Source organism: Chiloscyllium punctatum, chromosome 39 (assembly GCF_047496795.1).
Source record: "Chiloscyllium punctatum isolate Juve2018m chromosome 39, sChiPun1.3, whole genome shotgun sequence".
In the NCBI taxonomy this organism is placed as follows: domain Eukaryota; kingdom Metazoa; phylum Chordata; class Chondrichthyes; order Orectolobiformes; family Hemiscylliidae; genus Chiloscyllium; species Chiloscyllium punctatum.
The window spans coordinates 10,421,911-10,446,493 of record NC_092777.1 but is presented as its reverse complement, the minus strand read 5'-3'; the positions used below and the strand labels follow the sequence as shown (position 1 = coordinate 10,446,493).

General features: G+C 45.6%; 1 pseudogene; it reads right to left on the bottom strand.

The window, feature by feature from the left end:
* LOC140463810 (perforin-1 pseudogene) lies at window positions 1–22,883 on the bottom strand (annotated as a pseudogene).
* Between the last annotated feature and the right edge of the window lie 1,700 nt (window positions 22,884–24,583).

Below are 24,583 nucleotides of genomic sequence, written 5' to 3'. Positions count from 1 at the left end.
GTTAGATTTATTGAGAAAGTGTAAGACTATAAAGATGCGCCTTCTTGTGCACTGAGCTGCTTGCACGGTTGGAAAAAGCCTTCAAAGCGTTTCGATGTAATAGCACAGAGCTTCCCACGTTGTACAGGGCTTACAATGCTGCAATGGTGATCGCGGGGATACAGTCCGGGAAAGACACTGTCAGAGGTAAAGGTCAGGGGAATTAGATCACGGGGAATGGCGATTTGGAGCGGGTGTTAGGGAAGTGTGTGTTGAGAAGGAGGGTGCGGTTGGTTCCACCCAGGGCAGTGGTGAAGGGCACACTGCCAGGACCGGGCGTGTAATCCTGGCAGGTGGCACCACCCAGGTGCAGGCCGCAGGTGAAGGTGTAGGCATAGGTCACCTTGCCGTACTTGAGGTAACAGGCCTCGCAGTGGTTGCCGGAAGTCAGTCTGACCTGGCACTTGCCCAGGAGGTCATTGCTTTTGATACTATCCTGGTCCCAGACTTCGATAGTCAGCTTCTGCCCGCTCTCGGCCTTGACCTGGCCAAGGTCCAGCTTGGTGTTCCACCTGGGATTGTTGTTGTTTGAGACGGTGCGGGTCCTGGCCTGCGCCAGGCCGTACTTGACCACCACGTAGCCGTCGGTGCCCGAGAAGACGTCCCCCCAGAGATCCTGGCCCTCCCGGACGGTGACCACCAGGTGGCCCAGCCCCTTCATCTTGGAGCAGCAGTTCCGGTCCACACGGCTGTCCTCGCGGCACAGGCAGGAGCAGGGTTGGCGCGGGTCACGGTAGGACCCGTGAGGGCACTGAGAGCCCGCCCCACATTTCTGGCTGAGGGCGTTATTCATGATGTATTCGCTGATGTAGCGCCGTAGATTCCTCTGCCTGGGGTCGCCAGCGGGCAGCAGGTGGTGGAGCGGTGCCAGGGCGTAGCGCACGAGGCCCGGGGAGGCAAGCAAGCTGTCTGTCCAGCGGGCGAAGGCCATGCCATCCCCGGAGAACAAGAGGTCGGCCCCTTGCCGGGCCCGGCCTCCCGTCACCTCCGTCTCCCGGTCGTTGAAGGCCTGGTGGAAGTTGTCGTGGTGTTTCATAGAGCGCGCCTTCTCCTGGCATCGCTTGTAGCCCGGTGAAATTGTGGTGGTCAGGCCCACAGTGACGCTGGCCTCCACCGACAGGCAGTCCTTCACCTCCTCGGTGGTATAGCCCTCAGATGCTGCCTCGCATGTCCGAATAGCCGTCACGTCCTTGTAGCGCCCGCCCAGCTCCACTGACTTGAGGTAGTGGGTACCGTAGGTGGCCACCAGCTTCTGATAGGAGTGCTTGTCATGACCAGCAGAGCTGACTGGGAGTTTGGAGAGAGAGTGTTGGAAATCGGGAGACAGAAGGGGTCTTTCCTTCACCCGATATTTATAGTAGAGGCATTGGAACTGGTGGCTGGCGAAACTGTAGTGATCGCCCTTGGAGCGGCTGGTGCCAAACTTCACCATCTTGGAATGGGACCCAGCCAGCACCACGTTGACACCGACTTTGGGCGTTTGCACAGAGAGGTCCGCGTGCCAGTTGTTGGTGATGGAGGAGCTGGCGGACTCTGCCAGCTTGGCGGCCGATCGGTAAAGCCGGCTGGAGACCGAGCGCCGGCAGGAGCTCAGGGTGTGCCAGTCCACCAGCGAGACGGGCAGCCGTTGGCGCATGTCCTCGAGCAGCTCATTGTCGCAGAGAGTGCAGCTCCCGTTGGCCGTGCGCCAGGTGTTCACGTCGATGACGAAGGCCCCCTTGGGCTTCAGGGTCACCACGTCGTAGCCCTGCCCGGCCAGCTGCGCCCCTGGCACAAAACCGGCATTGCGGCACTCCTCGGTGATGCTCGTGGTGCAGGCGCTCAGGGCGTCCCGGAAGAGCAGGCAGAGAAAGAGAAGAGTGCCCAGTTGTGAATTCCAACATTGCATTTTGCTCCGCTGGTGGGTCCAACAGCAAATCTGCAAGAGGAACAGTGAACATCTTAATTTGACAGATTTATGAGCAGCATGATTCCTTCAATGGTTGTTGAAGATCTGCTTGTTAACGTGACACATTTGTGAGCCAATATTAGGTGTTGTAATATGCTGTGGTATGTAAATTTTGACAATCTGTTTTCTTAATTTGACATATTTATGAGGCTAATGAGACAGGTGTGATATTTTGTTGTGCTTGCTTTATTTGGCATATTTATGAGCTGGTAAGAGATTTTTCCTATTCAGAGTATGATGAAGGTCTGAATGCTACATCTGACAGATTGATGACCTGTTCAGTGCATTATTCTGTCTTTAATAGATTTTGAGCATAGATGCGCGCTAAACATGATGGATGGGTGAGCTGTGAGTAATTGTATGCTTCTTAAATGGATTTTGATGTTCATATTTACTTAACTTAACAGATGTATGAGCTGTTAAAGAATTATGGCATTTTAAGTGTGTCAGTCATTTTTTCTTTGCTAAATCTGAAGCATGGGTAAATTGATACGACTAGAGTGCCATTTTACAAGCATATTGATAGACTGGACACTTCATTTCACACATGTCAGAGCTGTTAAAAGGGGGTGGGGGTGGGGGTGGGGGGGCGTGGAATCATCAATCACTGTTGAAATTCTGTTTGCTTAATTTGACAGATTTTGAGATTTCAAGATCTGCGTGCTATTTTTCGGGGGCAGTAAATTTCTGCTTGTGAAATTCAACAGATTGACAAGATGTTGAAATCGGTCTCCAATCTCAAGTGAGTTTTGAGTTTCCGTTTGCTCAGCTTGACGGATTTACGAACTGTTCAAGAGGTTGGCTCTCATAAGGGGGTGATGGGCATCTGTCTCCTTAATATGATAGATTCACCATCTGTTCACTTAATTTCACAGATTTATGAGCCAAGAGAGGTATTATGCCATTTTCTGTGTGAGTGAAAGACTTCTTTGCTAAATCTGTGCAATTTTAGGTAACCAGTAATACTCTGTTTGCTTATTATGACATTTTATAAGCTGTAAAAGTGCATTCTCCGACCCGAAATGGGGATTGAAGATGTGTGTGTGCTAGCCATGACGAATGGTAGTGAGCTTCTGAAATGGGTTTTTAATTTGCTTAATTTGACAGATTTATGAGACTTCACAGCAGAATTTTCTGTTAAATTGTTGGTGAAGACCTGCGCACTCGATCTGAAAGTTTTATGAAGGGGTCACCAGAAAGTGCCATCTAAAATGATTCACTTCACTCCTGGGATATCAGCAGCGTTGGCTGGCCACCGATTACTGACCATCTTGAGAGTGGACGTTCAATGTCACTGTGGCATTTTGAATGGGCGGAGCAGATACCTTTGCTTAATCTGACAAATTAATCGTTTGTTAAGAGCGTGAGGAGAAGGGGAGGACTACAGATGCTGGAGATCAGAGCCGAGGGTGTGGTGCTGGAAAAACACAGCAGGTCAGGCAGCATCCGAGGAGCAGGTGAATCGACTTTTCGGGCGTCAACCCTTCCTCAGGAATGATTCACTCGACTCTTTTAAGAGCATTATCCTAACCTGAGGGAGTGTCAATGATGCTTGTGCGAACCATAATAGATGTGTGAGCTTTGTAGGGGAGGGTAGTCCTTAAATGAGAGGGAGAGGCTGAATAGGTTGGCGTTACTTCTCCTGGGGCATCAGATGGCTGAGAGGTGACCTGAAAGGTTAATAAAGTCAGGAGGGGCATGAATAGGAGAAGTAGAAAAGGTCTTTTCCCTGAGGTGGGGGAGTCCAGAACTGGAGAAGCATAAAGTTTAAGGTGAGAAGGGGAGACTTAAAAGGTACCTGAGGCACAACTCTTTCACGCAGTGGATGTCGGAATGAGGAAGTGGTGGGGGCTGGTATAATTGCAACATGAAAAATGCATCTGGATGGCTAGTCGAAGAGCAAGGGTTTGGAGGGACATTGGCCAAACGTTGGGAATTCAGACTAGATTAATTAAGGGTATCTGGTCAGCGTGGGCAAGTTGGAGTGAAGGGTCTGTTTCTGTGCTGTAGATGTCTATGGCTCCATGTGCCACACTGGGTCTTGAAAGCCAGATTGCTTAATTTGACAGATTTATGAGCTGTTCAAAGCTTTATGAAATTTTAAGTGTCACTTGACGACCTGTTTGCTAAATCTCATGTTTACATACTACTGTGGGCAGAAGGTTAACTTTAATTTAGTGTTGATGGACAATTCATTTAATTTGATTTGAATCCCTCGATTATGTTCGTCTCCAAGACTCACTGTTGTGTGTCTCTTATGCGATATATTAGGCACCCTCAACACCTCAAATGGGTTCCAGTCTACAACTCTTTCAGGACTATCTGTTGACTCTGACACCATAAATGAATCCCATGATTAGATTCCAGTCTGTAAGTAAATCTCAGGACTCTGTTGTTAAAATTTTTAAACCATCCCCAAGCCCTCGATTAGATTCCAGTCTGCAACTCACTCACACGTCCCTGTTATTAGATATACAACAACCTTGCGCCTCTCAATCAGATTCAAGACCATAACGAAATCCTCAGGATATGTTATTCTGTTTGTAAATCACACTGAACTGCCGAAATAATTACAGTCTGTAACTTACTCAAAGGTATCGTTATATGTTATACATAAATCACCCTGATCTCCTCGATTAGATTCTAGTCTATAGCAAATTAGTAGATATCTGTTATTCTGTACACATAAAACACCACAAACTCTTGGATCAATTTCTAATCTGTCCATCATTCCCAGGTACCTGTTATTCCATGGGTAAAAACGCCTCAATTAAATTCCAGCCTGTAAACCAATTCCAGGTGTCTGTTATTCCATACGCAAATCATCGCGAGCCACTTGGTTAGATTCGAGTCTGCACCACAGTCCTGGGTACCTGTTGTTCTGTGTACAAGCCACCCTGAACCTCTTGGCAAGATTCCACGGGTAACTCACTCCCAGACATCTGTTATTCTGCACCTAAACCACCCTGCAAACCACAATCTGATTCCAGTCTGTCATTCACTTCTGGACACCTGTGATTCTCGATTTCAAACACCAGCCTGTACATCTCGATTAGATTCCAGCCTGCTGGTCATCAAGAAAAATGTCAAACCCTGCAATTGATGCCAGGCTGTAACTCACTCCCCGGTATCTGTTCTCTCCAGTATAAGGCACACAGAATCCTCGATTCGATGCCAGGCTGTAACTCACTCCTGGGTACCCATATACAGAACACTACAGACTCCTGGACTAGATTCCAACCTGCAGCGTATTCCCATGAATTTGCTATTCCAAGTTTAAATTACCCCGAGAATGTAAATTAAATTCCACTTTGTCACTCATTCCAGGTATCTGTTATTCTATTCATAAAAACAAATTGAGCCTGTAGTCTAGATTCCAGTCCCTAACTCACTCCCAGGTCCCTGTTATTCTGTGTATAAACCACCTCGAACACCTCGATTTGATTTCATTCTGCAACCCTCTATCAGATAGCTAGTATTCTCTATATAAACCACTACAAATCTATTGTTTATATTCCAGTCTGCAACTCAGTCCCAATTAATCCTGTGAAGTGTAACAACACCCCCTGTTGTTAGTTATATAAATTATTACACTTCACAGGATTAATTTCCAATTTGTAACTCACTCCGGTGTATCTGGTATTCTACATATAAACCACGCCGATCACCTCGAATAGTTTCCCAGAAAGTAACTTACTCCTGAGTATCTGTTATTCGACATACAAACAATCTTAAACACCTCAATTGGATTCGAGTCTGTAACTTACTGTGGGTTACCCGTTACTCTGCATAGAAAACACCCTGAATGACTCCAATTACTCACTATCTGGTATTCTCTTTATAAACGATCCTGCAACCCTTCATTTGATTCCAGGCTGTACCTCAATCCTGGGGATCTGTTATTCCTTATGTCGACCACCCTGAGCACCTCAACCTTTGTAACTCAGTTTGTAACTCACTCCCAAGTATCCGCTATTCTCTCTCCTAACCACCTCAGACCCCTCGTTTGGATTCCAATCTGTAACTCAATTCCCCGCTATCTATTATTCTCTCTCGAAACTTGATTACATTTCACTCTGTAACCCTCTCCCATTTGTCTGTTATTCTGTCTATAAACCATCCTGAACTTCTCGGTTAAGTACCAGTCAGTAACTCATACTAAGGAACCTAATATTTTATATATGAACCACCCTGTACACCTCGACTGGTTTCCAGTTTGTAACTCTCTCCTGGGTATCTGTTATTTTACGTACAAATCACCTTGCTGTCCTCGATTAGAATGGAAGCCTGTAACTAAATTCTTGGAGGCTGTTATTCCGTGTAACTGAGCCCTCTGATTACATTCCAGTCTGTAGCCCACTCGAAGGTATCTAACATATTCGACATAAATCACTCCACACTCCTCGAATAGATTCCAGTCCGAACCACCCTCTCAATTATCGGTTATTCTATACATGTACAAAACATCACAAATCCTTGGATTAGATTCTAATCTGTAAATCATTCCCAGGTGTCTGTTATTCCACGTTTACCTACATTGAACGTCTCAATAAAATTCCAGTCTGCAACTCACTCTCAGGTATCTGTTACTCTATACATAAACCGCCCTGAACGCATAGATTAGATTCAAGTCTGTAACTCACTCCCAGATATCTATTATTCAAAACAGACACCATCCCGGAACATTTGATGAGATTCTAGTCTGTAAATAACGCCAGGAGTAACTGTTATTTTTTTTTGCATAAACCATCTGAACAGTCGAGTTAGATTCTAGTCTGTACCTCACTCCTGGGTATCTGTTATTCTGTTCAGACACAAACCTGAGCCGTGGATTCCAGTTGGCAGCTCACTCTCAAGTCTCTACCCGTGAACCGTCCTGAACGCATCAATTAGATGCCAGTCTGTAACACCCTCCGGCGCATCTGTTATTCGAATAGATTCCAGTCTGTAACGCAATCTCGGCTGTCTGTTATTCTGTGTGTAAACTACCTGGAACACCTCGATTACAATCCAGTCTGTAGCTCACTCCCAGGTATTTATTATTCTATATATAAACCACCCGGAACACCTCGGTTAGATTCCAGTCTGTAACTCCCTCCCGGGTATCTGTTATTCTGTATATTAACCACCCTGAACCCCTCGATTAGATTCCACTCTGTAACTCCCTCCCGGGGTATCTGTTATTCTGTATATAAACCACCCCGAACCCCTCGATTAGATTCCAGTCTGTAACTCCCTCCCGGGGTATCTGTTATTCTGTATATAAACCACCCCGAACCCCTCGATTAGATTCCTGTCTGTAACTCCCTCCCGGGTATCTGTTATTCTGTATATAAACCACCCCGAACCCCACGATTAGATTCCAGTCTGTAACTGACTCCAGGGTAACTGTTATTCTGTATATAAACCACCCCGAACCCCACGATTAGATTCCAGTCTGTAACTGACTCCAGGGTAACTGTTATTCTGTATATAAACCACCCCGAACCCCTCGATTAGATTCCAGTCTGTAACTCCCTCCCGGGTATCTGTTATTCTGTATATAAACCACCCCGAACCCCACGATTAGATTCCAGTCTGTAACTGACTCCAGGGTAACTGTTATTCTGTATATAAACCACCCCGAACCCCACGATTAGATTCCAGTCTGTAACTGACTCCAGGGTAACTGTTATTCTGTATATAAACCACCCCGAACCCCTCGATTAGATTCCAGTCTGTAACTCCCTCCCGGGGTATCTGTTATTCTGTATATAAACCACCCCGAACCCCACGATTAGATTCCAGTCTGTAACTGACTCCAGGGTAACTGTTATTCTGTATATAAACCACCCTGAACCCCTCGATTAGATTCCAGTCTGTAACTCCCTCCCGGGTATCTGTTATTCTGTATATAAACCGCCCTGAACCCCTCGATTAGATTCCAGTCTGTAACTCCCTCCCGGGGTATCTGTTATTCTGTATATAAACCGCCCTGAACCCCTCGATTAGATTCCAGTCTGTAACTCCCTCCCGGGTATCTGTTATTCTGTATATAAACCGCCCTGAACCCCTCGATTAGATTCCAGTCTGTAACTCCCTCCCGGGTATCTGTTATTCTGTATATAAACCGCCCTGAACCCCACGATTAGATTCCAGTCTGTAACTCCCTCCGGGGTATCTGTTATTCTGTATATAAACCGCCCTGAACCCCTCGATTAGATTCCAGTCTGTAACTCCCTCCCGGGTATCTGTTATTCTGTATATAAACCACCCCGAACCCCTCGATTAGATTCCAGTCTGTAACTCCCTCCCGGGGTATCTGTTATTCTGTATATAAACCACCCCGAACCCCTCGATTAGATTCCAGTCTGTAACTGACTCCAGGGTAACTGTTATTCTGTATATAAACCACCCCATATCCCTCAATTAGATTCCAGTCTGTAACTCCCTCCTGGGTATCTGTTATTCTGTATATAAACCACCCTGAACCCCTCGATTAGATTCCAGTCTGTAACTCCCTCCCGGGTATCTGTTATTCTGTATATAATTAACCCTGAACCCCTCGATTAGATTCCAGTCTGTAACTCCCTCCCGGGTATCTGTTATTCTGTATATAAACCACCCCGAACCCCTCGATTAGATTCCAGTCTATAACTCCCTCCCTGGTATCTGTTATTCTGTATATAAACCACCCCGAACCCCTCGATTAGATTCCAGTCTGTAACTGACTCCAGGGTAACTGTTATTCTACATATAAACCACCCCATATCCCTCAATTAGATTCCAGTCTGTAACTCCCTCCCGGGGATCTGTTATTCTGTATATAAACCATCCCAAACCCCTCGATTAGATTCCAGTCTGTAACTCCCTCCCAGGTATCTGTTATTCTGTATATAAACCACCCCGAACCCCTCGATTAGATTCCTGTCTATATCTCCCTCCCGGGGATCTGTTATTCTGTATATAAACCACCCTGAACCCCTCGATTAGATTCCAGTCTGTAACTCCCTCCTGGGTATCTGTTATTCTGTATGTAAACCACCCCATATCCCTCGATTAGATTCCAGTCTGTAACTCCCTCCCGGGTATCTGTTATTCTGTATATAAACCACCCTGAATCCCTAGATTAGATTCCAGTCTGTAACTCCCTCCTGGGGTATCTGTTATTCTATATATAAACCACCCCGAACCCCTCGATTAGATTCCAGTCTGTAACTCCCTCCTGGGGTATCTGTTATTCTGTATATAAACCACCACAAACCCCTCGATTAGATTCCAGTCTGTAACTCCCTCCCAGGTCTCTGTTATTCTGTATATAAACCACCCCGAACCCCTCGATTAGATTCCAGTCTGTAACTCCCTCCCGGGGTATCTGTTATTCTCTATATAAACCCCCCCGAACCTCTCGATTAGATTCCAGTCTGTAACTCCCTCCTGGGTATCTGTTATTCTCTATATAAACCCCCCCGAACCCCTCGATTAGATTCCAGTCTGTAACTCCCTCCCGGGGATCTGTTATTCTGTATATAAACCATCCCGAACCCCTCGATTAGATTCCAGTCTGTAACTCCCTCCCAGGTATCTGTTATTCTGTATATAAACCACCCCGAACCCCTCGATTAGATTCCTGTCTATATCTCCCTCCCGGGGATCTGTTATTCTGTATATAAACCACCCTGAACCCCTCGATTAGATTCCAGTCTGTAACTCCCTCCTGGGTATCTGTTATTCTGTATATAAACCACCCCATATCCCTCGATTAGATTCCAGTCTGTAACTCCCTCCCGGGTATCTGTTATTCTGTATATAAACCACCCTGAATCCCTAGATTAGATTCCAGTCTGTAACTCCCTCCTGGGGTATCTGTTATTCTGTATATAAACCACCCCGAACCCCTCGATTAGATTCCAGTCTGTAACTCCCTCCCAGGTCTCTGTTATTCTGTATATAAACCACCCCGAACCCCTCGATTAGATTCCTGTCTATATCTACCTCCCGGGGATCTGTTATTCTGTATATAAACCACCCTGAACCCCTCGATTAGATTCCAGTCTGTAACTCCCTCCTGGGTATCTGTTATTCTGTATATAAACCACCCCATATCCCTCGATTAGATTCCAGTCTGTAACTCCCTCCCGGGGTATCTGTTATTCTGTATATAAACCACCCTGAACCCCTCGATTAGATTCCAGTCTGTAACTCCCTCCCGGGGTATCTGTTATTCTGTATATAAACCACCCCGAACCCCTCGATTAGATTCCTGTCTATATCTACCTCCCGGGGATCTGTTATTCTGTATATAAACCACCCTGAACCCCTCGATTAGATTCCAGTCTGTAACTCCCTCCTGGGTATCTGTTATTCTGTATATAAACCACCCCATATCCCTCGATTAGATTCCAGTCTGTAACTCCCTCCCGGGGTATCTGTTATTCTGTATATAAACCACCCTGAACCCCTCGATTAGATTCCAGTCTGTAACTCCCCTCCCGGGTATCTGTTATTCTGTATATAAACCACCCTGAACCCCTCGATTAGATTCCAGTCTGTAACTCCCTCCTGGGAATCTGTTATTCTGTATATAAACCACCCCGAACCCCTCGATTAGATTCCAGTCTGTAACTGACTCCAGGGTAACTGTTATTCTACATATAAACCACCCCATACCCCTCGATTAGATTCCAGTCTGTAACTCCCTCCCGGGGTATCTGTTATTCTGTATATAAACCACCCTGAACCCCTCGATTAGATTCCAGTCTGTAACTCCCTCCCGGGTATCTGTTATTCTGTATATAAACCCCCCGAACCCCTCGATTAGATTCCAGTCTGTAACTCCCTCCCGGTTATCTGTTATTCTGTATATAAACCACCCTGAACCCCTCGATTAGATTCCAGACTGTAACTCCCTCCTGGGTATCTGTTATTCTGTATATAAACCACCCCGAACCCCTCGATTAGATTCCAGTCTGTAACTCCCTCCCGGGTATCTGTTATTCTGTATATAAAGCACCCTGAACCCCTCGATTAGATTCCAGTCTGTAACTCCCTCCTGGGTATCTGTTATTCTGTATATAAACCACCCCGAACCCCTCGATTAGATTCCAGTCTGTAACTCCCTCCCGGGTATCTGTTATTCTGTATATAAACCACCCCGAACCCCTCGATTAGATTCCAGTCTGTAACTCACTCCCAGGGTATCTGTTATTCTGTATATAAACCACCCCGAACCCCTCGATTAGATTCCAGTCTGTAACTCCCTCCCGGGGTATCTGTTATTCTGTATGTAAACCCCCCCGAACCCCTCAATTAGATTCCAGTCTGTAACTCCCTCCCGGGTATCTGTTATTCTCTATATAAACCACCCCGAACCCCTCAATTAGATTCCAGTCTGTAACTCCCTCCCGGGTATCTGTTATTCTGTATGTAAACCACCCTGAACCCCTCGATTAGATTCCAGTCTGTAACTCCCTCCTGGGTATCTGCTTTTCTGTATATAAACCACCCCGAACCCCTCAATTAGATTCCAGTCTGTAACTCCCTCCCGGGTATCTGTTATTCTGTATATAAACCCCCCCGAACCCCTCGATTAGATTCCAGTCTGTAACTCCCTCCCGGGTATCTGTTATTCTGTATATAAACCCCCCCGAACCCCTCGATTAGATTCCAGTCTGTAACTCCCTCCTGGGTATCTGTTATTCTGTATATAAACCACCCCGAACCCCTCAATTAGATTCCAGTCTGTAACTCCCTCCCGGGGGGTATCTGTTATTCTGTATATAAACCACCCTGAACCCCTCGATTAGATTCCAGTCTGTAACTCCCTCCCGGGTATCTGTTATTCTGTATATAAACCCCACCCCGAACCCCTCGATTAGATTCCAGTCTGTAACTCCCTCCTGGGTATCTGTTATTCTGTATATAAACCCCCCGAACCCCTCGATTAGATTCCAGTCTGTAACTCCCTCCCGGGTATCTGTTATTCTGTACATAAACCACCCCGAACCCCTCGATTAGATTCCAGTCTGTAACTCCCTCCCGGGTATCTGTTATTCTGTACATAAACCACCCCCGAACCCCTCGATTAGATTCCAGTCTGTAACTCCCTCCCGGGTATCTGTTATTCTGTATATAAACCACCCTGAACCCCTCGATTAGATTCCAGTCTGTAACTCCCTCCCGGGTATCTGTTATTCTGTATATAAACCCCACCCTGAACCCCTCGATTAGATTCCAGTCTGTAACTCCCTCCCGGGTATCTGTTATTCTGTATATAAACCACCCTGAACCCCTCGATTAGATTCCAGTCTGTAACTCCCTCCCCGGGGAATCTGTTATTCTGTATATAAACCACCCCGAACCCCTCGATTAGATTCCAGTCTGTAACTCCCTCCCGGGTATCTGTTATTCTGTATATAAACCACCCTGAACCCCTCGATTAGATTCCAGTCTGTAACTCCCTCCAGGGTATCTGTTATTCTGTATATAAACCACCCCGAACCCCTCGATTAGATTCCAGTCTGTAACTCCCTCCCGGGTATCTGTTATTCTGTATATAAACCACCCCGAACCCCTCGATTAGATTCCAGTCTGTAACTCCCTCCGGGGTATCTGTTATTCTGTATATAAACCCCACCCCATATCCCTCGATTAGATTCCAGTCTGTAACTCCCTCCAGGGTATCTGTTATTCTGTATATAAACCCCACCCCGAACCCCTCGATTTGATTCCAGTCTGTAACTCCCTCCCGGGGTATCTGTTATTCTGTATATAAACCACCCCGAACCCCTCGATTAGATTCCAGTCTGTAACTCCCTCCCGGGGTATCTGTTATTCTGTATATGAACCACCCTGAACCTCTCGATTAGATTCCAGTCTGTAACTCCCTCCCGGGTATCTGTTATTCTGTATATAAACCACCCCGAACCCCTCGATTAGATTCCAGTCTGTAACTCCCTCCCGGGTATCTGTTATTCTGTATATAAACCACCCCGAACCCCTCGATTAGATTCCAGTCTGTAACTCCCTCCCGGGTATCTGTTATTCTGTATATAAACCACCTCGAACCCCTCGATTAGATTCCAGTCTGTAACTCCCTCCCAGGGTATCTGTTATTCTGTATATAAACCCCCCTGAACCCCTCGATTAGATTCCAGTCTGTAACTCCCTCCCAGGGTATCTGTTATTCTGTATATAAACCACCCTGAACCCCTCGATTAGATTCCAGTCTGTAACTCCCTCCCAGGGTATCTGTTATTCTGTATATAAACCCCACCCCATATCCCTCGATTAGATTCCAGTCTGTAACTCCCTCCCGGGTATCTCTTATTCTGTATATAAACCACCCTGAACCCCTCGATTAGATTCCAGTCTGTAACTCCCTCCCGGGTATCTGTTATTCTGTATATACACCCCCCCGAACCCCTCAATTAGATTCCAGTCTGTAACTCCCTCCCTGGGTATCTGTTATTCTGTATATAAACCCCACCCCGAACCCCTCGATTAGATTCCAGTCTGTAACTCCCTCCAGGGTATCTGTTATTCTGTATATAAACCACCCCGAACCCCTCGATTAGATTCCAGTCTGTAACTCCCTCCCGGGTATCTGTTATTCTGTATATAAACCACCCTGAACCCCTCGATTAGATTCCAGTCTGTAACTCCCTCCAGGGTATCTGTTATTCTGTATATAAACCACCCCGAACCCCTCGATTAGATTCCAGTCTGTAACTCCCTCCCGGGTATCTGTTATTCTGTATATAAACCACCCCGAACCCCTCGATTAGATTCCAGTCTGTAACTCCCTCCCGGGTATCTGTTATTCTGTATATAAACCACCCCGAACCCCTCGATTAGATTCCAGTCTGTAACTCCATCCCGGGTATCTGTTATTCTGTATATAAACCCCACCCCGAACCCCTCGATTTGATTCCAGTCTGTAACTCCCTCCCGGGGTATCTGTTATTCTGTATATAAACCACCCCGAACCCCTCGATTAGATTCCAGTCTGTAACTCCCTCCCGGGGTATCTGTTATTCTGTATATGAACCACCCTGAACCTCTCGATTAGATTCCAGTCTGTAACTCCCTCTCCGGTATCTGTTATTCTGTATATAAACCACCCCGAACCCCTCGATTAGATTCCAGTCTGTAACTCCATCCCGGGTATCTGTTATTCTGTATATAAACCCCACCCCGAACCCCTCGATTTGATTCCAGTCTGTAACTCCCTCCCGGGGTATCTGTTATTCTGTATATAAACCACCCCGAACCCCTCGATTAGATTCCAGTCTGTAACTCCCTCCCGGGGTATCTGTTATTCTGTATATGAACCACCCTGAACCTCTCGATTAGATTCCAGTCTGTAACTCCCTCTCCGGTATCTGTTATTCTGTATATAAACCACCCCGAACCCCTTGATTAGATTCCAGTCTGTAACTCCCTCCCGGGTATCTGTTATTCTGTATATAAACCACCCCGAACCCCTCGATTAGATTCCAGTCTGTAACTCCCTCCCGGGTATCTGTTATTCTGTATATAAACCACCCCGAACCCCTCGATTAGATTCCAGTCTGTAACTCCCTCCCGGGTATCTGTTATTCTGTATATAAACCACCCCGAACCCCTCGATTAGATTCCAGTCTGTAACTCCCTCCCAGGGTATCTGTTATTCTGTATATAAACCACCCTGAACCCCTCGATTAGATTCCAGTCTGTAACTCCCTCCCAGGGTATCTGTTATTCTGTATATAAACACCACCCCATATCCCTTGATTAGATTCCAGTCTGTAACTCCCTCCCGGGTATCTGTTATTCTGTATATAAACCACCCTGAACCCCTCGATTAGATTCCAGTCTGTAACTCCCTCCCGGGTATCTGTTATTCTGTATATAAACCCCCCCGAACCCCTCAATTAGATTCCAGTCTGTAACTCCCTCCCTGGGTATCTGTTATTCTGTATATAAACCCCACCCCGAACCCCTCGATTAGATTCCAGTCTGTAACTCCCTCCAGGGTATCTGTTATTCTGTATATAAACCACACCGAACACCTCGATTAGATTCCAGTCTGTAACTCCCTCCCGGGAATCTGTTATTCTGTATATAAACCACCCTGAACCCCTCGATTAGATTCCAGTCTGTAACTCCCTCCCAGGGTATCTGTTATTCTGTATATAAACCCCACCCCATATCCCTCGATTAGATTCCAGTCTGTAACTCCCTCCCGGGTATCTGTTATTCTGTATATAAACCCCCCCGAACCCCTCAATTAGATTCCAGTCTGTAACTCCCTCCCGGGTATCTGTTATTCTGTATATAAACCCCACCCCATATCCCTCGATTAGATTCCAGTCTGTAACTCCCTCCCGGGGTATCTGTTATTCTGTATATAAAACCCCACTCTGAACCCCTCGATTAGATTCCAGTCTGTAACTCCCTCCCGGGGTATCTGTTATTCTGTATATAAACCCCACCCCGAACCCCTCGATTAGATTCCAGTCTGTAACTCCCTCCCGGGGTATCTGTTATTCTGTATATAAACCACCCTGAACCCCTCGATTAGATTCCAGTCTGTAACTCCCTCCCGGGTATCTGTTATTCTGTATATAAACCCCACCCCGAACCCCTCGATTAGATTCCAGTCTGTATCTCCCTCCCGGGGTATCTGTTATTCTGTATATAAACCCCACCCCGAACCCCTCGATTAGATTCCAGTCTGTATCTCCCTCCCGGGGTATCTGTTATTCTGTATATAAACCACCCCGAACCCCTCGATTAGATTCCAGTCTGTAACTCCCTCCCGGGTATCTGTTATTCTGTATATAAACCCCCCTGAACCCCTCGATTAGATTCCAGTCTGTAACTCCCTCCCGGGTATCTGTTATTCTGTATATAAACCACCCCGAAACCCTCGATTAGATTCCAGTCTGTCACTCCCTCCCGGGGTATCTGTTATTCTGTATATAAACCCCCCTGAACCCCTCGATTAGATTCCAGCCTGTAACTCCCTCCCGGGTATCTGTTATTCTGTATATAAACCACCCCGAACCCCTCGATTAGATTCCAGTCTGTAACTCCCTCCCGGGTATCTGTTATTCTGTATATAAACCCCACCCCGAACCCCTCGATTAGATTCCAGTCTGTAACTAATACCTGTTATTCTCTATGTATACCATCCTGTACGTCCTGACTGGATTCCAGTCTGTAACTGACATCTGATTATGTGTTATTCTATATATAAACCACGCTGAACTTCTCGAATAGATTCCAATCTGTTACTCACTGCCACGTATCTGTTATTCTGTCTAAAAACTGTACGAGCCTTCGAATAGATTTGAGACTGTACTTCACTCCCTGTTGTTCTGTATATAAGCAATCCTGAACCCCTTGTCTTGATTCCAGTGCGTACCTCACTCCCAGATATGTGTTATTCTGTGGATAAAGCACTCTGAAATCCTCTGTAATTCAATCCCGGGTCCCTGTTATTCTGTACATAGAACACCCCAAACCCCTCGATGAGATTCAAGTCAGTAACTCACTGCTGGGTTATCTTTTTATTCACCCTGATCACCTCAATTAGATTCCAGTCTGTACCTCATCCTGAACCACCTTGAAAACCTTGAATAGATAACAGTCTGTAACTCTCACTCCCCCCCCCCCCCCCACCTCCTCCCCAACCCGGGTATCCGCTATTGTGTTTACAAACAGCTCCAAACCCCTCAAAATTAGACTCCAGTCTGTAAATCAGTCTGTTATTTTATCTATCAAACAGCTTGTACCCCTCGATTAGATTCCAGTCTCCAAGTCTCTCTCAGACATCTGTTATTCTGTATATCAACCACCCTGAACACCATATTCCAGTTACTCAACTCAGTCCCGCCTATCTGTTATTCCATGTGGAAACCACCCTGACTCACCCGGTAAGATTCCAAGCTATAACTAAAACCTAGGTATCTGCTCTTCAGGATATAAACCACACTGAAACCCTCGATGAGCTTTCAATCTGTGACTTAGTCCCGGATATCTGTCATTCTATAGCTAAAACACCACAAACCCCTCGGTCAGATTCCAGTCTGTAAGTCGTTCCTACGCACCTGTTACTCTATAGAAAATCCTGCCAAATCCCTCGATTAGATTCCAGTCTGTAACTCACTCCCAGGTACCTGTTACTCTATATATAAACCTTACCGAATCCCCAAATGAGATTCCACTCCCAGGTATCTATTATTCGATAATTAAATCACCATAAATCCCAGCATTAGATTCCAATCATTAAAATAAAATCTCCCAGGTATCCGTTATCCCATTTTAAACTATTGTGAATGCATAAATTAGTTTCCAGTCTGTAACACATTCCTGGGTATCTGTTATTCTGTAAGATATCATCTTGAAAGCTTCAGTTAGATTCCAGTTTGTAACTCACTCCCAGGTATGTGTTACTTTATATATGAAATAGGCCGAACCCCTCGATTGGACTTCAGTCTTAACTCCCTCCCGGGTATCGTTTATTCGATAGATGAGCAAACCTGATCACTTCGATCGGAACCAAGTTATGGAACTCATTCGTTGGTCTCAATTATTCTGCGCGTAAACAAGCTTGAACCGTTCAATTGGAAGCTCAATATGTTACCAATCACGGGTACCTGATATTATCCATATAAATCACCCTGAACTCCTCGATGAGATTCCAGTCTGTAACTCCCTCCCGGGTATCTGTTATTCTGTATATTAATGACCCCAAACCCCTCGATTAGATTCCAGTCTGTAACTCCCTCCCGGGTATCTGTTATTCTGTATATAAACCACCCTGAACCCCTCGATTAGATTCCAGTCTGTAACTCCCTCCCGGGGTATCTGTTATTCTGTATATAAACCACCCTGAACCCCTCGATTAGATTCCGGTCTGTATCTCCCTCCCAGGTATCTGTTATTCTGTATATAAACCACCCCGAACCCCTCAATTAGATTCCAGTCTGTAACTCCCTCCCAGGTATCTGTTATTCTGTATATAAACCACCCTGAACCCCTCGATTAGATTCCAGTCTGTAACTCCCTCCCGGGTATCTGTTGTTCTGTGTATAAACCACCCTGAACCCCTCGATTAGATTCCAGTCTGTAACTGCCTCCCGGGTATCTGTTATTCTGTATATAAACCACCCTGAACCCCGCAATTAGATTCCAGTCTGTAACTCCCTCCCGTGTATCTGTTATTCTGTATATTACACATTCTGAAACCCTCGATTAGATTCCAGTCTGTAACTCCCTCCCGGTTATCTGTTATTCTGTATATAAACCACCCTGAACCCCTCGATTAGATTCTAGTCTGTAACTCCCTCCCGGGTATCTGTTATTCTGTATATGAACCACCCCAAACCCCTCGATTAGATTCCAGTCTGTAACTCCCTCCCGGGTATCTGTTATTCTGTATATAAACCCCCCCGAACCCCTCGATTAGATTCCAGTCTGGAACTCCCTCCCGGGTATCTGTTATATTGTATATAAACCACCACGAACCTCTCGATTAGATTCCAGTCTGTAACTCCCTCCCGGGTATCTGTTATTATCCATATAAACACCCCTGAACCCCTCGATTAGATTCCAGTCTGTAACTGCCTGCCGGTGTATCTATTATTCTGTATATGAACCACCCTGAACCTCTCGATTAGATTCCAGTCTGTAACTCCCTCTCCGGTATCTGTTATTCTGTATATAAACCACCCCGAACACCTCGATTAGATTCCAGTCTGTAACTCCCTCCCGGGTATCTGTTATTCTGTATATAAACCACCCCGAACACCTCGATTAGATTCCAGTCTGTAACTCCCTCTCCGGTATCTGTTATTCTGTATATAAACCATCCCGAACACCTCGATTAGATTCCAGTCTGTAACTCCCTCCCGGGTATCTGTTATTCTGTATATAAACCACCCCGAACCCCTCGATTAGATTCCAGTCTGTAACTCCCTCTCCGGTATCTGTTATTCTGTATATAAACCACCCCGAACACCTCGATTAGATTCCAGTCTGTAACTCCCTCCCGGGTATCTGTTATTCTGTTTATAAACCACCCCGAACCCCTCGATTAGATTCCAGTCTGTAACTCCCTCCCGGGTATCTGTTATTCTGTTTATAAACCACCCTGAACCCCTCGATTAGATTCCAGTCTGTAACTCCCTCCCGGGTATCTGTTATTCTGTATATAAACCACCCCGAACCCCTCGATTAGATTCCAGTCTGTAACTCCCTCCCGGGTATCTGTTATTCTGTATATAAACCACCCCGAACCCCTTGATTAGATTCCAGTCTGTAACTCCCTCCAGGGTATCTGTTATTCTGTATATAAACCACCCTGAACCCCTCGATTAGATTCCAGTCTGTAACTCCCTCCCGGGTATCTGTTATTCTGTATATAAACCACCCTGAACCCCTCGATTAGATTCCAGTCTGTAACTCCCTCCCGGGTATCTGTTATTCTGTATATAATCCACCCTGAACCCCTCGATTAGTTTCCAGTCTCGAACTCACTCCTGGACACCTGTTCTTTCATCCAAAAACTGTCCTGAAAACCTGAATTGAATTGAAGGCTGTAACTCATTCCTTTGGATCTTTTGTTCCATGTAAAAACCACTCTGAGCAATTCAAATCGATTGCAGTCTGTAACCCACTCCTGGATGTCTCTTACCCTGTTATTAAACCTCACTGATCACTTCGATTAAAGTCAAGTCTGTAACTAACCCCTGTATATCTGTTATTCTGTATCGAAACCACACTGAACTGCTCGATTATATTCCAGTCCTTAACTCACTCCTGGATATCTGTTATTCTATATATAAACCACCCCTAGCCCCTGGACTATGTTCTGGTTCATAACTCACTCCTGCCAATCTCTTTTTCTGCATATTATCTACCCCGAACCCCTCGATTAGATTCCAGTCTGTGACTCACTCCTGGGTATTTGGTATTCTATATACATATAACATCACAAATCATTGGATTAGATTCGAATCTGTACATCATTCCTGGGTATCTGTTATTCCATGTTTAAACTACTCTGAACGCCTCAACCAAATTCCATCTGTAACTCACTTTCAGGTATCGGATATTTTCGTTGTAAACCACCCTGAACCCCTCGATTAGATTCCAATCTGTAAATCCTTCTCAGCTACCTGTTCATCTGCACATAAAAGACCCTGAACACCTCAAATGGATTAATCTGCATTTAAAAAAAACACCCTTGCAGCCATTGATTAGATTCCAGTCTGTAACTGCGTCCTGGGTATCTGTTATTCTGTATATATACCACCCCGAACCCATCGATATAGATTCCAGTCTGTAACTGCGTCCCGGGTATCTGTTATTCTGTATATAAACCACCCCGAACTCCTCGATTAGATTCCAGTCTGTAACCCCCTCCCGGGGTATCTGTTATTCTGTATATAAACCCCCCTGAATCCCTTGATTAGAATCCAGTCTGTAACTCCCTCCTGGATATCTCTTATTCTATTATTAAACCTCACTGAACACCTCCATTGAAGTCAAGGCTGGAACCTACCCCAGTATATCTGTTATTCCATATCAAAACCCGCACCGAACCGCTCGGTTAGATTCCAGTCCTTAACTCATTCCCGGGTGTCTGTTATACTATATTTAAACCACCCCAAACCCCTCGATTACATTCCAGTCCATTCATCACTCCCGCCAATCTGGTTTTCTATTTATAATCTGCACTGAACTCCTCGATTGTATTCCAGTCTGTAACTCGCTCCTGGCTCCCTCTCCTTCCATCCAAAAAAACATGCTGAACACTTGAAATAGATTGAAGTCTGTAACTTACTCCTGGGTAACTGTTATTGTATGTATAAGCCACCCTGAACCCTTCATTTAGATTCCAATCTGTCACTCACTCCCGGGTATCTGTTATACAGGATATAACAGAGCACAAATCTCAGGTTTGATTTGCAGTCTATGGAGCATTCCCAGATATCTGTTATTCCGTGTTAAAACTACCCTGGAATCCACGATTAGTTTCCAGTTTCTATATCACCACTGGTTATCTGTTTTCCTGTGTATATACCAAACCAAACTCCTCAATTAGATTCCAGTCTGTAACTCACCCTCGGGTATCTGTTATTCTGTATATAAACCACCCCAAACCCCTCGGTTAGATTCCAGTCTGTAACTCCCTCCCGGGTATCTGTTATTCTGTATATAAACCACCCCGAACCCCTCGATTAGATTCCAGTCTGTAACTCCCTCCCGGGTATCTGTTATTCTGTATATAAACCACCCCAAACCCCTCGATTAGATTCCAGTCTGTAACTCCCTCCCAGGTATCTGTTATTCTGTATATAAAACACCACAAATCCCTGGATTAGATGCCAGTCTGTAACTCACTCCCAGGTATCTGTTATTCCTTATATAAAACACCACAAATCCCTGGATTAGATTCCAGTCTGTAACTCACTCCCGGGTATGCTAATTTGTGCACAAACCTCCCTGAATCCCTCGATTAAATTCCAGTCTCGAACTCACTCCTGGATACCTGTTCTTCCATCCTCAAAACTTGAATTGAATTGAAATCTGTAACTCATTTCTTTGTATCTGTTATTCTACATAATATAAAAACAGTCTGAGCAATTCAAATCGATTGCAGTCTGTAACTCACTCCTGGATATCTCTTACTCTGTTATTAAACCTCATTGATCACTTCGATTGAAGTCAAGTCTGTAACTAACCCCTGTATATCTGTTATTCTGTATCGAAACCACACTGAACCCCTCGATTAGATTCCAGTCCTTAACTCACTCCCAGGTATCTGTTATTCTATATATAAACCACCCCTAGCCCCTGGACTATATTCTGGGTCATAACTCACTCCTGCCAATCTCTTTTTCTGCATATCATCTACCCCGAACCCCTCGATTAGATTCCAGTCTTTAACTCACCCCTGGGTATTTGTTATTCTATATACATATAACATCACAAATCATTGGATTAGATTTGAATCTGTACATCATTCCTGGGTATCTATTATTCCATGTTTAATCTACTCTAAACGCCTCAACCAAATTCCATCTGTAACTCACTTTCAGGTATCGGATATTTTCGTTATAAACCACCCTGAACCCCTTGAGTTGATTCCAATCTCTAACTCACTCTCCGCTACCTGTTCATCTACACATAAAAGACCCTGAACACCTCAAATGGATTCCAGTCTGTTAGTCGCACCTGGATATTCTGCATCTAACCTATTATACTCATAAACCACCCCAAAACCCTTGATTATATTCTGGGTGTGCACCTCACTCCCAGGTATCTCATATTCTTTATATAAACCATCTGAACCCCTCAATTAGATTCCACTCTGTAACCCACTTCCAGGGATCTGTTATTCTCTGTATAAATCACCCCAAACCCCTCGATTAGAGTCCAGTCTGTACATCACTCTCGGGTTTCTGTTATTTTGTACATAAATCACTCTGAACGTTTTGATTAGATTCCAATCTGTAACCCACTCCCAGGAATTTGTTATTCTCTACACAAACCACCCCGAACCCCTCGATTAGAGTCCAGTCTGTACATCACTCTCGGGTTTCTGTTATTTTGTACATAGCTCACTCTGAACGTTTTGATTAGATACCAATCTGTACCCCCACTCCCAGATTTTTGTTGTTCTATTTGCAAAGACTATTGCAAACCCCTAGAATTGATTCCAGTCCGTAACTCAGTCCTGGGTATCTGTTATCCTGTTTAGCACCATCCCAAAAACTCGTCTTTCTCTCTCTGTAACTTGAAACCTGTCCTGAGCTGCTGATAACTTTGCCCTCAGTTCTGTATCCCTTTGTTCAGTGCTCGGTTTGCACCTACCTCAGTGCAGTGTTAACTGCTGATCCCCTCCGACCTCACACCAGCCGTGACTGAGAGAGTGCAGAGGAGAGGGAGGCCTGTGTTTTATGTTGTCTGACACGGCCCACCGGCCCCCAGTATAAACCACATACCTGAGTACTGTCACTTTGGTCTGGTGGGACAGTAAGTGTCATGTCTCCACAGAATGAGGTCTGCCAGAGTGTCACTGACTCTCAGCACACCGCCCAGCACGAAGCTTGTGCAACCCTCCTGCGATATTTAATCTTGCCGCCTCGCGCCTTTCATCTTCCAAGCTGTGCCCACTGGATTGTACTACCATCCGCTAAAGATAGGGGGCAGAGGTGTGTGGGGAGACAAGGAAGTGCTCACTAGAATTGTGAGGATGGGAAGGATTGTTGTCTCAGTTGGAAAACATATATCCCAATGGATCCAAAACACTTCCCATTCACTCCCACTCTCCACCATCCCAATGGATCCAAAACACTTCCCATTCATTCCCACTCTCCACCATCCCAATGGATCCAAAACACTTCCCATTCATTCCCACTCTCCACCATCCCAATGTTCCCCAAAACCCTTCTCATTTACTTTCGCTTACACTGTCCAAATGATCCCAGACTCTTTCCCATTCACTACCACACGACAGATTCCAAAATGGGTCAGTTCCCAATCAGTCCCACTTTACACCATCCCAATGCACCCAAACCCCTCCTTTCCCACTCCAACTCTATGCAATTGCAATGGACCCAAACTCCTTCCCGTTGACTCACGCTCTACACTGTCCCAATGGACACTGACCCCTTCCCGTTCATTCCCACTCTACACCATCCCAATGGATACAAAACCCTTCCAGTTCACTCCCATTCTAAGTCATCCCAATGTTCCCCAAATGCCTTCTCAGTTAATTCCGCTCTACACTGTCCAAATGAACCCAAAGTCATTCCCATTCCACTACCACACGACAGATTCCAAAATGGGCCAGTTCCCAATCACTCCCACGTTACACCATCCCAATGCACCCAAATCCCCCTTTCCCACTCCCACTCTGTGCGATTGCAATGGACCAAATCTCCTTCCCGTTGTTTCATGCTCTACACTGTCCCAATGGACACCAAACCCCTTCCTGTTCATTCCCACTCTACATTGCCCCAATGGACCCGAGCCCCTTCCCATTCACTCCCGTTTTACATATCCCAATAGATCGAAACTCCTGTCCATTCACTCCTGCTCTGTACTATCCCAATGGACCCCAAACACCTTCCGATTCACGTCCACTCTACTCCATCCTCATGGACTCCAGCCCCCTCCCATTCACTCCCACTCTGCACCGTCCCAATGGACTCAAACCCCTTCCCATTCACCCCCTCTCTATACTCACCCAATGGGCTCAAACCCCCACTACCAATCAAGATATACAAGTAGAGTTTAATTGTGTTGTTGTGTGGGCCCAACATTTATTTCATCATCCCTAGTTGCGCAACTTGAGAAGGTGGGGGGTGAGCCGCCATCTTGAACCACTGCAGTCTCCGTGCTGTGGAGTAGACCCACAATGCCCCTGAGGGAGGGTAATCCCAGGATTCTGAACCAGCAACACCGAGGGAACGGCCGATATATTTCCGAGTGGGGGACGCTGAGGGGCTGGGAGGGGGAACTTGCAGGGGTGCTGGTGTTCCCCTGTATCTGCTGCCCCTTGTCCTTCCAGATGGAAGTAGCCGTAGGGTTTGGAAGGTGTTGTCGATGGATCTCGAT